The sequence below is a fragment of the Lathamus discolor genome, chromosome 6 (genome assembly GCF_037157495.1).
Source record: "Lathamus discolor isolate bLatDis1 chromosome 6, bLatDis1.hap1, whole genome shotgun sequence".
NCBI lineage: Eukaryota > Metazoa > Chordata > Aves > Psittaciformes > Psittacidae > Lathamus > Lathamus discolor.
In genome coordinates this window covers 79635127-79647614 of record NC_088889.1, presented here as the reverse complement: position 1 = coordinate 79647614, position 12488 = coordinate 79635127, and the positions used below count along the sequence as shown (strand labels likewise).

The 12488-nt window shown below is 41.2% G+C and overlaps 1 protein-coding gene across 10 annotated transcripts in view; it reads left to right on the top strand.

Moving 5' to 3' along the window:
• The window catches only part of RBFOX1 (RNA binding fox-1 homolog 1), an 892094-nt gene that overhangs the window by 14076 nt on the left and 865530 nt on the right, over positions 1-12488 (top strand). The gene's annotated exons all lie outside the window — the stretch shown is intronic.

Sequence of the window (12488 nt, the reverse complement as noted above, 5' to 3'; positions counted from 1 at the left end):
TGCAAACTACATGCATTAACTACAATTTGTGATTTCCACATGCTGTAGTTTTGAAAGGTGTTCAGTCTTCTGGACTATAACCTGGTTATCAAAACACCTGTGTAGACTGTGTGGAATGATAAGAGATAATGCATCTTCTCTAGTGTATTTAGGTACCTCTTTCAATATGTGGTTTGCTAGATGATTGGTGTGTTATCTTTACATGTATCCTTTTGCTATGGTGCTACTACAAATAAAATCTGTTCTTTTAATTTGCTAACCATTACTGTGAAACAATAGGTACTATTATGAGCCTTGCTGGAGTGGCAGATGTTGTTAAATCTTTGGATAGTAAATTGGAAATATTAGTCTTTTGTTAGCAAGAAAATTAGGGAAATATTTATTTAAATGTAAATTGTCTGCCCTATCACTGAGTATTTTTATACAAATTAAGCAAAAATAATTTCCTGTGATACTTTTGAAATCAAATATGGAAGTGAATAATGTTTGTGAAGACTGTTTAGAATGTCATGCACACTTTAACATTTGGAAGTATAGAATGCTACTTTAATTTGACATATTCATGTGTGGACAATGTTAATTTGTTACATAGCCCAATTAGATAAGAATAAAATGTTGAGGGCATTAAATCCTAATCTTTAGAGATATGCAGTTATAGAATGCCAGCAGATGTCAGTATGTTCTTGTCAGATAGCCCTTTTGTTTTTAAACAATAACCTTCTTTCAATTAAATCATGTGGGAGGAAGTAGCAAGGGTTGTAATACTCTTAATGCAGTTCTGTATAATTCAGATATGTTACTGAAGAAAGTGGGTTTTTTTTCCTTTCTGTTTTCTAGACCTGGGTTAGCACAATGTCTGTGCATACACTAGCTTTCACTGTATATAACTGCTCATCAAACTGCTTAAAGAACAGTTTAAAATACTTTGCTGAATGGGGATATATTGCTGATAGTTTGGCACCTTCATTTCTAATTGAACTTTTTTTTTTTCTCTGTAGAACATTTTGTGTATAGATTCCTTTTATATATTGGGGCATTTGGAAAACACTGGCACACTTATTTCTGTTTGCATAGCTAGTGATTGTGTTTGAACTCTGATGTGTTTAATCAAATCTGTCTCTGTAACTGGGAGATTTAATAAGGTTTAATAAGGTATGGGTGAACAGATGGAACCTGTAGTCCTCATGAAGTTTGCAGCCTACTGACAGGTAATCCAGAGTGAGTCCATGCCTGAGATTGTTACACAAGTAGCATAGAGGTGGTATTAAAGCTCCATTGAAGTTTCTGATTTTGTTTTTCTCTTTGTGTTTGTCAGTATTGTCTTTTTAAGGAGGGATATTCTGCACCTTAAAGAAGATACCTCTATTTTTCCTAAAATGTAACTTAAATACTTCAGTCTTGGTTTGGACCTCTGTCCATCTTATCCAGCACTACCACCACCAGAATGGTAAACCCCATGATTTTCAGTGGCGGTTGCCTGAAGCACATGGTGCCTCAATGCAGAAGACATTGGAAGAAGTGGTAAGAATCCTTCCAGAAAACGAAAGGCCATTTGCTTAAGCTTCTGTTAGAGAGCTAATATATTTACATTGCATTTTGGCGTAGAGTGTTCTTTTTTTGTAAATTCACAGTCATAAAATACTGCAGCTGTCACTTGAGGCTTTTTAGTTACATTTCCAAGCATAAATTTATTTAGTTTTCTCTTTCTTCAGCCCTCATTTAACACAAAAAGAGTTTGTTTTACATGCAAGACCTATTTATTGTGACTGATTCCTTGCTTCTCATCTCAGACTGTTTGCGGGATTTTCAGATCATGCAGCTGAGAATAAAAGCAGGCAGATAAGAAATGTATTTACCTCTGGAGTAAAAAAACCCTAAGCCCATACATAAAGTATTACTGAGGTTATAGTTCTGGAAATGTGACAATTTTATTTTTGAATGGTGGTTGAAATGCATTTGCCCTTAATACTTCTAGAGATGCTGATAAACACCCCAAATCCTGTTAAATATCATGCTTAAGTTAGTTCTAAGCAATTCTTTGCATGATACACTGATGTATTTTAATTCAGGGTTTGGCTTGCTTGCCTGGAGCTGAATGGAAAAAGTTAGAAAATTATAATTCTCTTTTCATTTTAGTGTAGGGATAAAAGAAAAAAAAAAAATGTAGATGTTTGAGAGTCTGCTTGTGTAATGTTTGAAAATTTATCCTCTCTCTTTGTAGTGAAAATAAAAGGCAAAAATTATTTTTCTACCACTGAAAGAAGAAAAATAAGCAGTATCATTTATTGTTTTGACATATTTTCTTCCATGGCAATGTAAGCACTTTCTGATAGTTGAGTCTTACTAATTTTCTCCTGAGTATGCCTTTTGAAAAGCTGCAATATATAGATACGTAATTGATTTCCTTGTGTAGCTGGCAGTGCTATTGCACCTTGGACTCCTGAAACTCATGTTCTTAGCAAAAGTGGGTGGAATCTCCATCATGCTGTACCATACTTAACAACAGTTCTAAAAAACTGAATTTTACTGAAATTCATGGTCAACCCAAAAGACTTGCTACAGCTTTTTTTATTGCATACAGAAGTTTAATTTATGAAGATTCAGGCTTTACAATGGTTAAATGAAGGGAGCTGGTTTTCTTGTGATAATGCAGACATACGGATTAAAATACCAAATGTGAGCATTTACGTCTGGCTTTCAAAGCTTGCTCATTCAATCTGTATGTTGACATGTAAGTTGAGAGCAGATGAATGACTTGGTTGTTCATTTTGTCCATGTACTTCATACGTAAATGTCTGAAAATGTGATCTTGCTGTCAAGATAGTGAAGAAGTAATGCAGCAAATATTGACATTAATTTTGATTCCTCAAAACTAATTATTATAAATAAATCTAAACTCTAAAATGAACTTTAGAACATTTGAAGCTTGTTGGAAGTATATGCAAGTCTATATGGGTTGGTCAACTATAGTACAAAAATAAATACAACTTCAAATTTTCTACAGTATGTGATAGCTCTAATGGCATCAACATTGTTAATTTTGACTTTGATATCTTCATAAAAGCCTATAAAACTACCCAGAAAGAGGTCTGTTGTGATATTTTCCAAACCTTGAAAAAACCCAAGGGTTCTGGCTGACACGTGCCCTCCAATACATTTTAACCTGTTGTGGTTTTTTTTAACTGCAATTTGTTTGAGGTTTTTTTCCAACTCATTCCCAAAACATTTCTAGAAATAGATGTTTAAGTAGACTGTTTACTGAAGAAAACACAGAGATAGGATTTGCTCATATACTCAGATCTCTGTATGCTGCAATGTAATACATCCAGCCTGGGAGTTTTCTTGTAAGAACAGTATGAAAACCTTCCCCCAAAGCAGGGTGTCTCTTTGACTATTCATTAGGAGGCTACCAGGCAGAATGTAAAAAAGACAATGCAGTGGAAGTGCAGCACAGTGAGTGCAGATGCTTTGATGAAAATGGACAGGTAAATTATGGAGAAATCATAGAATAGTTAGGGTTGGAAAGGACCTCAAGATCATCTAGTTCCAACCCCCCTGCTGTGGGCACGGACACCTCACACTAAACCATGTCACCCAAGGCTCTGTCCAGCCTGGCCTTGAACACCGCCAGGGACGGAGCATTCACAGCTTCCCTGGGCAACCCATTCTAGCGCCTCACCACCCTTACAGTAAAGAATTTCTTCCTTATACCCAACATAAACTTCCCCTGTTTAAGTTTTAACCCATTACCCCTTATCCTATCACTACAGTCCCTAATGAAGAGTCCCTCGCCAGCATCCCTATAGGCCCCCTTCAGATACTGGAAGGCTGCTATGAGGTCTCCACACAGCCTTCTATTCCACAGGTTCAACAGCCCCAACTCTCTCAGCCTATCTTCATACAGGAGATGCTCCAGTCCCCTGATCATCCTCGTGGCCCTCCTCTGGACTTGTTGCAACAGTTCCATGTCCCTTTTATGTTGAGGACACCAGAACTGCACACAATACTCCAGGTGAAGTCTCACGAGAGCAGAGCAGAGGGGCAGGATCACCTCCTTCAACCTGCTGGTCACGCTCCTTTTGATGCAGGCCAGGATACGGTTGGCTTTCTGGGCTGTGAGCACACACTGAAGCCAGCTCATGTTCATTTTCTCATCGACCAGCACCCCCAAGTCCTTCTCTGCAGGGCTGCTCTGAATCTCTTCTCTGCCCAGTCTGTAGCTGTGCCTGGGATTGCTCCGACCCAGGTGTAGGACCTTGCACTTGGCATGGTTGAACTTCATAAGGTTGGTATCAGCCCACCTCACAAGCGTGTCAAGGTCCCTCTGGATGGCATCCCTTCCCTCCAGCGCATCAACCGGACCACACAGCTTGGTGTCATTGACAAACTTGCTGAGGGCGTACTCAATCCCACTGTCCATGTCAGCGACAAAGATGTTGAACAAGACCAGTTCCAACACCAGTCCCTGGGGGACACTACTCGTTACTGGTCTCCAGTCCTCTAATACGTCCTCTAATATGGTAATTCTTGAACACACTGAAAGAAACCACATGAAGAATGCATCTCAACATACAGTTCTCTTCCTGAAAGAAATTAAAAATGTGATCCTCCTCACAACATGTAAGTTTTGTAAAATGAGTAAAATGAAGTGTTGTAAAGGTGATGTGTCATAGGAAGATGGAATTGATAGCTCCACAGGAAACATTCACGTGTGGCATACTCCTAGTTCCCTGGCAGAAGCAGCCCTGCTGCACTGTCTTCAGAAATGGATGGTGAAAGTGTGATAAGTTATGGGTTGTAAAATCAATGATATAATTTTCCATATACGGTGATTTGGGAGATAGCCTTGTAATGAAAGTCTAGAGAGTTCCTTAATCTCTTCTCTCTAAACTACATTTTTTCATATATGCAGGAATATTATGTAGTCATGAGAATAGCACAGGGATTATAAGATATTCTTGTAGTAAAACTTGTGATTGTAGTTCAGTTTTAATAACAACATTCAGCAAAAAATGTAACGATATTTTTAAAGATTGTTAAAGATTTTTTTAATTTGACAGTGGCTTACCCTTCTTAATTCCTGACAATTTCCTTTACTAAGGCTTTCCAGGATACCAGGTGTATTGTGCCCTCTGTGCTCTTCCCTTTTGCTCCTTTACTGTCTGGTGCTCTGACAGCCGTCTCCCAGTTGCACTGGGAACGGGGAAGCCACCAACTGGACTTTATATGAATCTCTCATGATCTCACCCTAAAGCACATGGAATGACTACCAAGGTATAAGAGTCTGACAGAGTTAACTGTTAGTTGAAAGAAGACATCAAAACTATGAGTATCTTGACATAAAAATAGAGAATAACAGGTGAAGTAAGTATCATTAGTAATATAAATGCCTCATATAACTAATATAAGCATAGATCTGTAGGTAGTCCTTTTATTTCCTTCCAACATAAGGAATATGCACCAACGCTGCTGTTTCTCTGGTAGTAGCTGTTGCACAGAGACTGGTCAGCAATATGATTGTGATTATTTAGAGAAGTACAGCTGTGTAAACCACAATTTTTCCTTTCACCCTATTCCTTTAAAACATTGATGATGATTTTTAGCACCAACCAAAACAGCTTTATGGCACTAGGGTGACTGGCTGGTGGCTTAAAGGTGCCATCATGTGTGGTGGTTTGACTGTGGCTAGTGGCCAGGTGCCAAAAAAGGTTGAGATAAGAACTGGAAGACAATTCACCCATGTCCTCATGGGCAAAATGGAGTCAACTTATTTAATTTGTTGTTAATTAAAGTAGAGTTGGATGGTGAGAAAAAAAATAAAACACTGCTTCTTCCTCCCCACCTCCCCTTTCTTCCAAGAGTTAACTTCACTTCTTCTGTCCTAATGCCTGCACCTCCTTCACAAATGGTGCAGAAAGATGGGGAGTGGGAGCTGTGCTCAGCCCATAGCAGCTCCTCTCTGCCACTCCTTCCTCCTCACGTTCTCTCTCTGCTTCAGCACGGGTTGCCGGGGCATCTCTGCCCCCTCCTGATCTCAGTCCGGTTCTCATGCGTTCTCACACCTGTGGGCATTTTGTGTTTTCATCAGCGGGTTCTCCCGGAGCTCCCCCAGCCCGGCTGAGGGGCTCAGTTGTGGCCTGGGCCTGGGTGGCCAGAACCGTCTGGAACTGGGAGGGAGCAGCTGGGCCTCCTCTCACGCAGACCCACCGCAGTGCCTGGCTCTGACACTGGCTACACCGTGTCTCAGTAAGACCCGTGGTTTTGTTAGGTGACCCGCTGTGACTGTTTCATCTACTAATAATGGCGGAAAGAAAGTATTGAGCTTTAGGGCACTGGTAGTGATGGAGGAATCAGCCTCAGGGTAAACGGGCAGAGGGGTGGGGGCTGGGGGACTTGGGTACTTCTGTCTATGAAGGAGGCCACGAGGATGATCAGGGGACTGGAGCACCTACCGTATGAAGACAGGCTGAGAAAGTTGGGGCTGTTCAGCCTGGAGAAGAGAAGGCTGCGTGGAAACCTCATAGCAGCTTTGCAGTATCTGAAGGGGGGCAATAGGGATGCTGGGGAGGGACTCTTCATCAGGGACTGTAGTGACAGGACAAGGGGTAACAGGTTCAGACTAAAACAGGGTAAATTCAGTTAGATATAAAGAGGAAGTTCTTTGCTGTGAGGGTGGTGAGGCACTGGAACAGGTTTGGAACTGGCACTGCTGAAAGGAGTTGTGAATGTTCCATCCCTGGCAGTGTTCAAGGCCAGGTTGTACAGAGCCTTGGGTGATGTGGTCTAGGGTGGGGAATCCCTACCCATGGCAGTGGGGAGGCAACTGGATGATCTTAAGGTCCTTTCCAACCTTAACTATTCTATGATTCTGTGTGTCTCTGGGATAGTAGATTTAGGATAGTCCTCTGGTCAGTAATTACTTTTCACGGTTCATAAAAGATATGAAGCAGATGGATCTTCAATTCAGGTACCTATAAGCTGTGTTTGAAGTGCCAAATGGTTTGGAAGAAACATTGCTCTTACAGTTCCCATAGTTGTGGCTGGGACTGTTAGCTGCCTCCTAGAATGCAAATTCACGTTTTTCCTCTGCCTCCTGCTCCCATTTCTAACCATTTAAAGATAACATATTTCTTGAGTTACATTTGGACATGCAGATGTAAGGCTGCAGGAGGCAGAGGAAAAATGTGAATTTTGCATTCTAGGAGACTGCAACAGGAGATGTCGAAATGTTTAATTTTGTTTTTAAGCTAAGGGCAGACTTCTATTGAGGACGCCCTGCTAGCGAGCAGCAGAGTGTAGAAAAAAATTATACCTTTTTTTCCATCTGATGATCATTTCTGTGCTGGGTTATGCTGAAAGACCTCTGCTCGGCCATGCTTTGTGTTCTTCAGTAGAATGAACAGGTCTGAGGTGTGTCCAGTCTAGCTGCAAATGAGGCACTGTTTTTAATGAGGGATTTAATTTTAAATAGCTGAACACCTGCAGGGTTGTCTGTAAGCATCTCCAGCTGAAAAGAAAAATGGGCAGCGCAAGTTGCATAAAGTTTTCTCCTATTCAAGGTATTGTAGTGGGAGATAGAGGTGTTTCTCACATAGCTTTTGGCAAATCATTATTTTTCAGGGTTTAGGTAGTGTTGTTAAGTGTTTTATAAGCTTTCTGCATTTGGCTCTTCACTGTCTTCAGTAAATTTCTCTTGTTGACTTAATTTTTGATGTTGAGTCCTCATTTAAAAAAAAAACAAACATGCGGGGTGGGGGAAGAAGTCTTTATTTCCCAGATAAGAAAAATGTTGTAAGGCTAATGTGTACAGGATTGTGACTGTCTATGGAGAGATTCCCTTTAAGAGAAAAACGGGTTTAAGCTTGGGCCTATGGAGCCCTGATGGAATGGGTGCTGCAAGGACAGTGATCTTGTCTAGCAAGTTAGAAACAGGTCTTCTGGAGCTGGGGCTCTAAAACCAATATTTATTTACGTCAGAAAAGTGCAGGCAACAAACCTATTGCACTCCACTGAAGTAATTATTTGCAGACTTCATACAGGGTACCCTATATGAAGGCCTGGCTATCTCTGGTTCAGCAGATTGGACGTTGATTGGATCAATAACAGAATATGCACAACTGCCCAAATGTAAAGATGCTACATCCTGAGATGGACCTATTTTACCCAAATTGTTAGGCATGTTCTATTTATATAAATATATATATATAATATGTGAATATATAAAAATACAGATGAATTTTTTAGCTGCTGTTGGTATTATAATGATTTACTCTTTAATAGCAGTGAAAGCAGGGTGAGAGGAAAGACTTGAATATTTTAGTAACATAATTCTGATCTGTTGGATTGAAGTTATGGAGAAGATTATATGGCTCTTTTATTTAGACTACGTCTTATCAGTGTTGTGACTGTTCCAGAAATTACAAGAAATGCATTATTCTGTGGCGTATATAAGGAGATTATTAAAACGGATACTAACTTGCTTTATTAAAACAAGTTAATTGTGCAGTCATATGGACGTCAGTACTGCATTTCTTTCCTATGGTGAAAAGCAGAAGAATGATCTTACTCTGTTGTTTCATCTGTAGATGATATTTATCTGTTTTTACAAATTGTTAGGTAAGGCAGGACAAAGTAGTGGTTTTACATTTAGCTCTGGCAGAATACAGAGTTGTTACTATTTTTTCTGACAGCCACTTCTGCGAGGGTTCAGTTTTGCATAAGCTTTCCTGGGACTCGGTTTAGCCAGCAAGCAGCCACTGCAGTGAAATTCATATGGGGGATGTGGGGTCTGACTTAGGGTGAGGGGAGAATTGAGATCCATTATGTAAAGCTTTGAAAATCAGCAAACTGACCTAGAACTAAAATGTGTATTGGTGAAAAGCAGTGTTTTGCTTTGCTGAGCAGATAGGTTGCTGAAGTTGGAACAAGCCAGAGTGTGGTTAAGATCTGGCAGGAAGCGATAGTCTGGTTTGCATGGTGCTCTGGATGTCAGATTTGCATTTAGTGAGCTGTAGACAGTAGTGCGAGCACCCTGTGGGGTAAGTTGGATATTCAAAATACCTGCTTCTTACCCTTGAGAGTAACCTCTGGGATCTGAAACAAGATCTGATGTATTTCTTCATGGTATTGGAGCAAAAAATAGACAAAAATATCTTTAGGGGACAGTTAAAAGACTGTTAAAGTAATTTGAAATTTTGCAATAAACTCTTTAGGATCTGGATTTTTGGCTTCTAAAAGAGTTAGTTTTGTGTTATGCTGTGTGAGTTATAGTCTTACAGACTGAATATAACCCTAAATTTGAATCATCAATTTTCTTCCCTATGGTGTTGCTATTCATTTAGTACTGCTCTCATGGTGACTTTCAGTTGGAAGTAAAGGTATTAGCAGCAATTTGTTTCACCTGTTCTTAGTTGAAGTTTCCTTGGAAAGTTTCATTAATACACTATCATGGTTTAAAAATAGAAACTCAAGAGAATTATTTCAACTCAATTAAGTAATATAATCCATCAAAAAGCTTTTCATTTTATCTTATAATTATTCCAAAGCACTTCAAACCATCCACTTCTCCATTGTGAGTTCTACACCATTTTTTATCCAAAATTGGAAATTTTGCATCTGTGTGTAGATTACATGCAGTGCTCCTCTTATCCTTGTTTTTTCTCTGCTGTGGAATGACACCTCCACCCCTCCAACATTTAGTAAACTCTTAAATGAGTTTTGTTGCTCGCTCTGTGTGTAGCAGTGAAGAGCAGAGTGAAGTAGCTGGAATATCTGCAGTGCTCTGTGGATTGCAGAGCATGACATTGGTGATTTCTCACTCCCAGTAGCTAGTGATGGGATGCTTTTCAAGCCCCAATTCTGTTCAAATTATATTCAGGAAAAAGTAATTTCTCTCTCCTTTTCTTCCCCCAAAGAAAAATACATATTCTTGACAGCATGTTGTCAGCTGGGCAGCTATCTCTGTGGAAACAGTACCAGAAACTGTTCTTCAGTGTTCAGCTATTGAATATTTATAGTAATTCCACCTAAACATTTGTTATGTTTTAAATGCAAAATAAATAAATAAGCATTTATTTACTGCTGTGTTAATTTAGTGACGTGTTGTCAGCTTCTTTGGAAACTGGATTCCAAAGAGTTCTCAGTCAGCTGGCTAACAGAATGGAAACTCAGCTTTGAAAATAGAATTTGACTGCTGCCTTACTGGTTTACAAATGTCTGCTGTTTATTTTGATCGCCAAATTATTAGTTTTCCCTGGGCATGGTTTTTGCTTGCTGATGGGTTTTGTGTGTTTGGGTTTGTTGGGTTTTTGTTGCTTGGGGTTTTTTTTGTTTGTTTGTTTGGGTTTGTTTTTTTTGTTTGTTTTGTTTTGTTGTTGGTTTTCTTTGTGGGGGTGGGGGTGGTGGGTGTTTGCATACAGTGTAGCTCAAAATGAACTGGTGTAGATTGGGACCTCTGGAGGTCATCTGGTTCAACTTCACTGCCCAAGCATGACCATCTAGAGCTAGTTGCTCTGGACCCTGTCCGGATACTTTTTTGATATCTCCAAGTTTGAAGACTTCACAGTCTGGGCAACCTGTGTCAGTGCTCAGTCACCCTCACAGTGAGAAAGTGTTTCCTGATGTTCAGAGGGAACCTCCTGTATTTCAGTCTGTGTGCATCTGCTCAGGTCCTGATGCTCCTTCCCTGGAGCATCACATTACCAATCAGCCCCTCCCTGTTGGTGAGCACAATGTCAAGCATGGCACCTCTCCTTGTTGGCTCTTCTATTACTTGCAAGAGGAAGTTGTCTTCCACACAATCAAGGAATCTCCTGGATTGCTTGCTCCAGGCCATACTTTCCCTCCAAAAGATACCAGGATGGTCGAAGTCCCCCGTGAGAACAAGGGCCTGTGAGTGTGAGGCTGTTCCTATCTGTCTATAGAGTGGTTCATCCACAGAGTCCTTCTGATCAGGCGGTCAGTAACAGATCCCCACAGTAATGTCCCCCATTGCTGTTCTCCCCAGGTGTGGGACCGTCAGCCCATTTCTCCAGCCTGTTGAGGTCCCTCTGTATGGCAGCACAACCTTCTAGTCTGTCAGCAACTCCTCCCAGTTTTGTGTAATCAGCACCGCACCAGCTACTAGGAAGGAGAAAAATAACTGTTACAGCTGAACCCAGGACACCCCATTATGACATCATTAATGAAGATGTCATGCCAGTGGGATGGAGTGCACCCTCAGCAGTTTGCTGACGACAACAAACTGTGTGGTGCAGTCGACATGCTGGAGGAAAGGGATGCCATCCGAAGGGACCCCTGACAGAGGTGAGCCAGCACAAACCTCATGAAGTTCCACAAAGGTAAAATGCAGGGTCCTGCACCTGGGTCACGGCAATCCTAAGCACAAACACTGGCTGGGAGAAGAGTGGATTGAAAGCAGCTCTGAGAAGAAGGAATTGGTTGAAGCTCAACATGACCTGGCAGTGTGCACTTGCAGCCCATAAACCAGCTGTGCCCTGGGCTGCATCAAAAGGACTGTGTCCAGCAGGTCGAGGGAGGAGATTCTGCCCCTCCACTCTGCTCTCATGAGACCCCACATGCAATACTGTGTTCAGGTCTGGGGCCCACAGCACGAGACGGATATGGACCTGCTTGAGCAAGTCCAGAGGAGGCCACAAAGATGCTCCAGGGGCTGGAGCCCCTCTCCTGTGAAGACAGGCTGAGTTGGGCTTGCTCAGCCTGGAGAAGAGAAGGCTATGGGGTACAAGAGCACGTAGTAATAGGACAATGGGGAATGTTTTTTTTTTAAAGAGGAGAGTTGTAGATTAGATATTAGAAAGAAGTTTTTCACTGTTACGGTGGTGAGACACTTGCACAGGTAGCACAGAGAGGCTGTGGCTGCTCCATCCCTGTCAGTGTTCAAGGCCAGGTCGGCCGGGGCTTGGAGCAATCTGGTCTAGTGGAAGGTGCCCTTGTCTGTGGCAGGTGGGTTGGAACTGAATGATCTGTAAGGTCCCTTTCAACCCAACCAGTTTGTGATTTTGTGATTTGATGAAGATGTTAAATAGGACTGGACCCAGTGTTGACTTGTGAAATTCAGGTACAGCTTCACGCGTAGCTCAGTGGTATACCAGAGCTTAGAGGTATTCTACAAGTTCACCTTGCCTTTTCTTCTCGTCTCTGTTACTTCCTTCAGCCTCATCCTAACTGCAAGTATGATTCTGTAGTTGGGAGGTCGTACAGTAGTATTCTGTTATTCATTTCTGGCATCTTTGTAAAATGGCAAGGCAGACAGGTGCAAAAACCCATTACTAGCAAAGCCGTACAGATTCTACCTGAAACAGCAGTCTTTTTATGTTGCATTATTGCCAGATGGCTAAGTATACGGTAGAACAGAAGTAATAGATGTTGGGGAAATCCACCTTCGTGTGGAACAGATAGTAACATTGGCAGCCAGTCAGAAAACTCTCAGAAAGGTTGCAGCTGAAGGACACCACTGTTGGAAACAC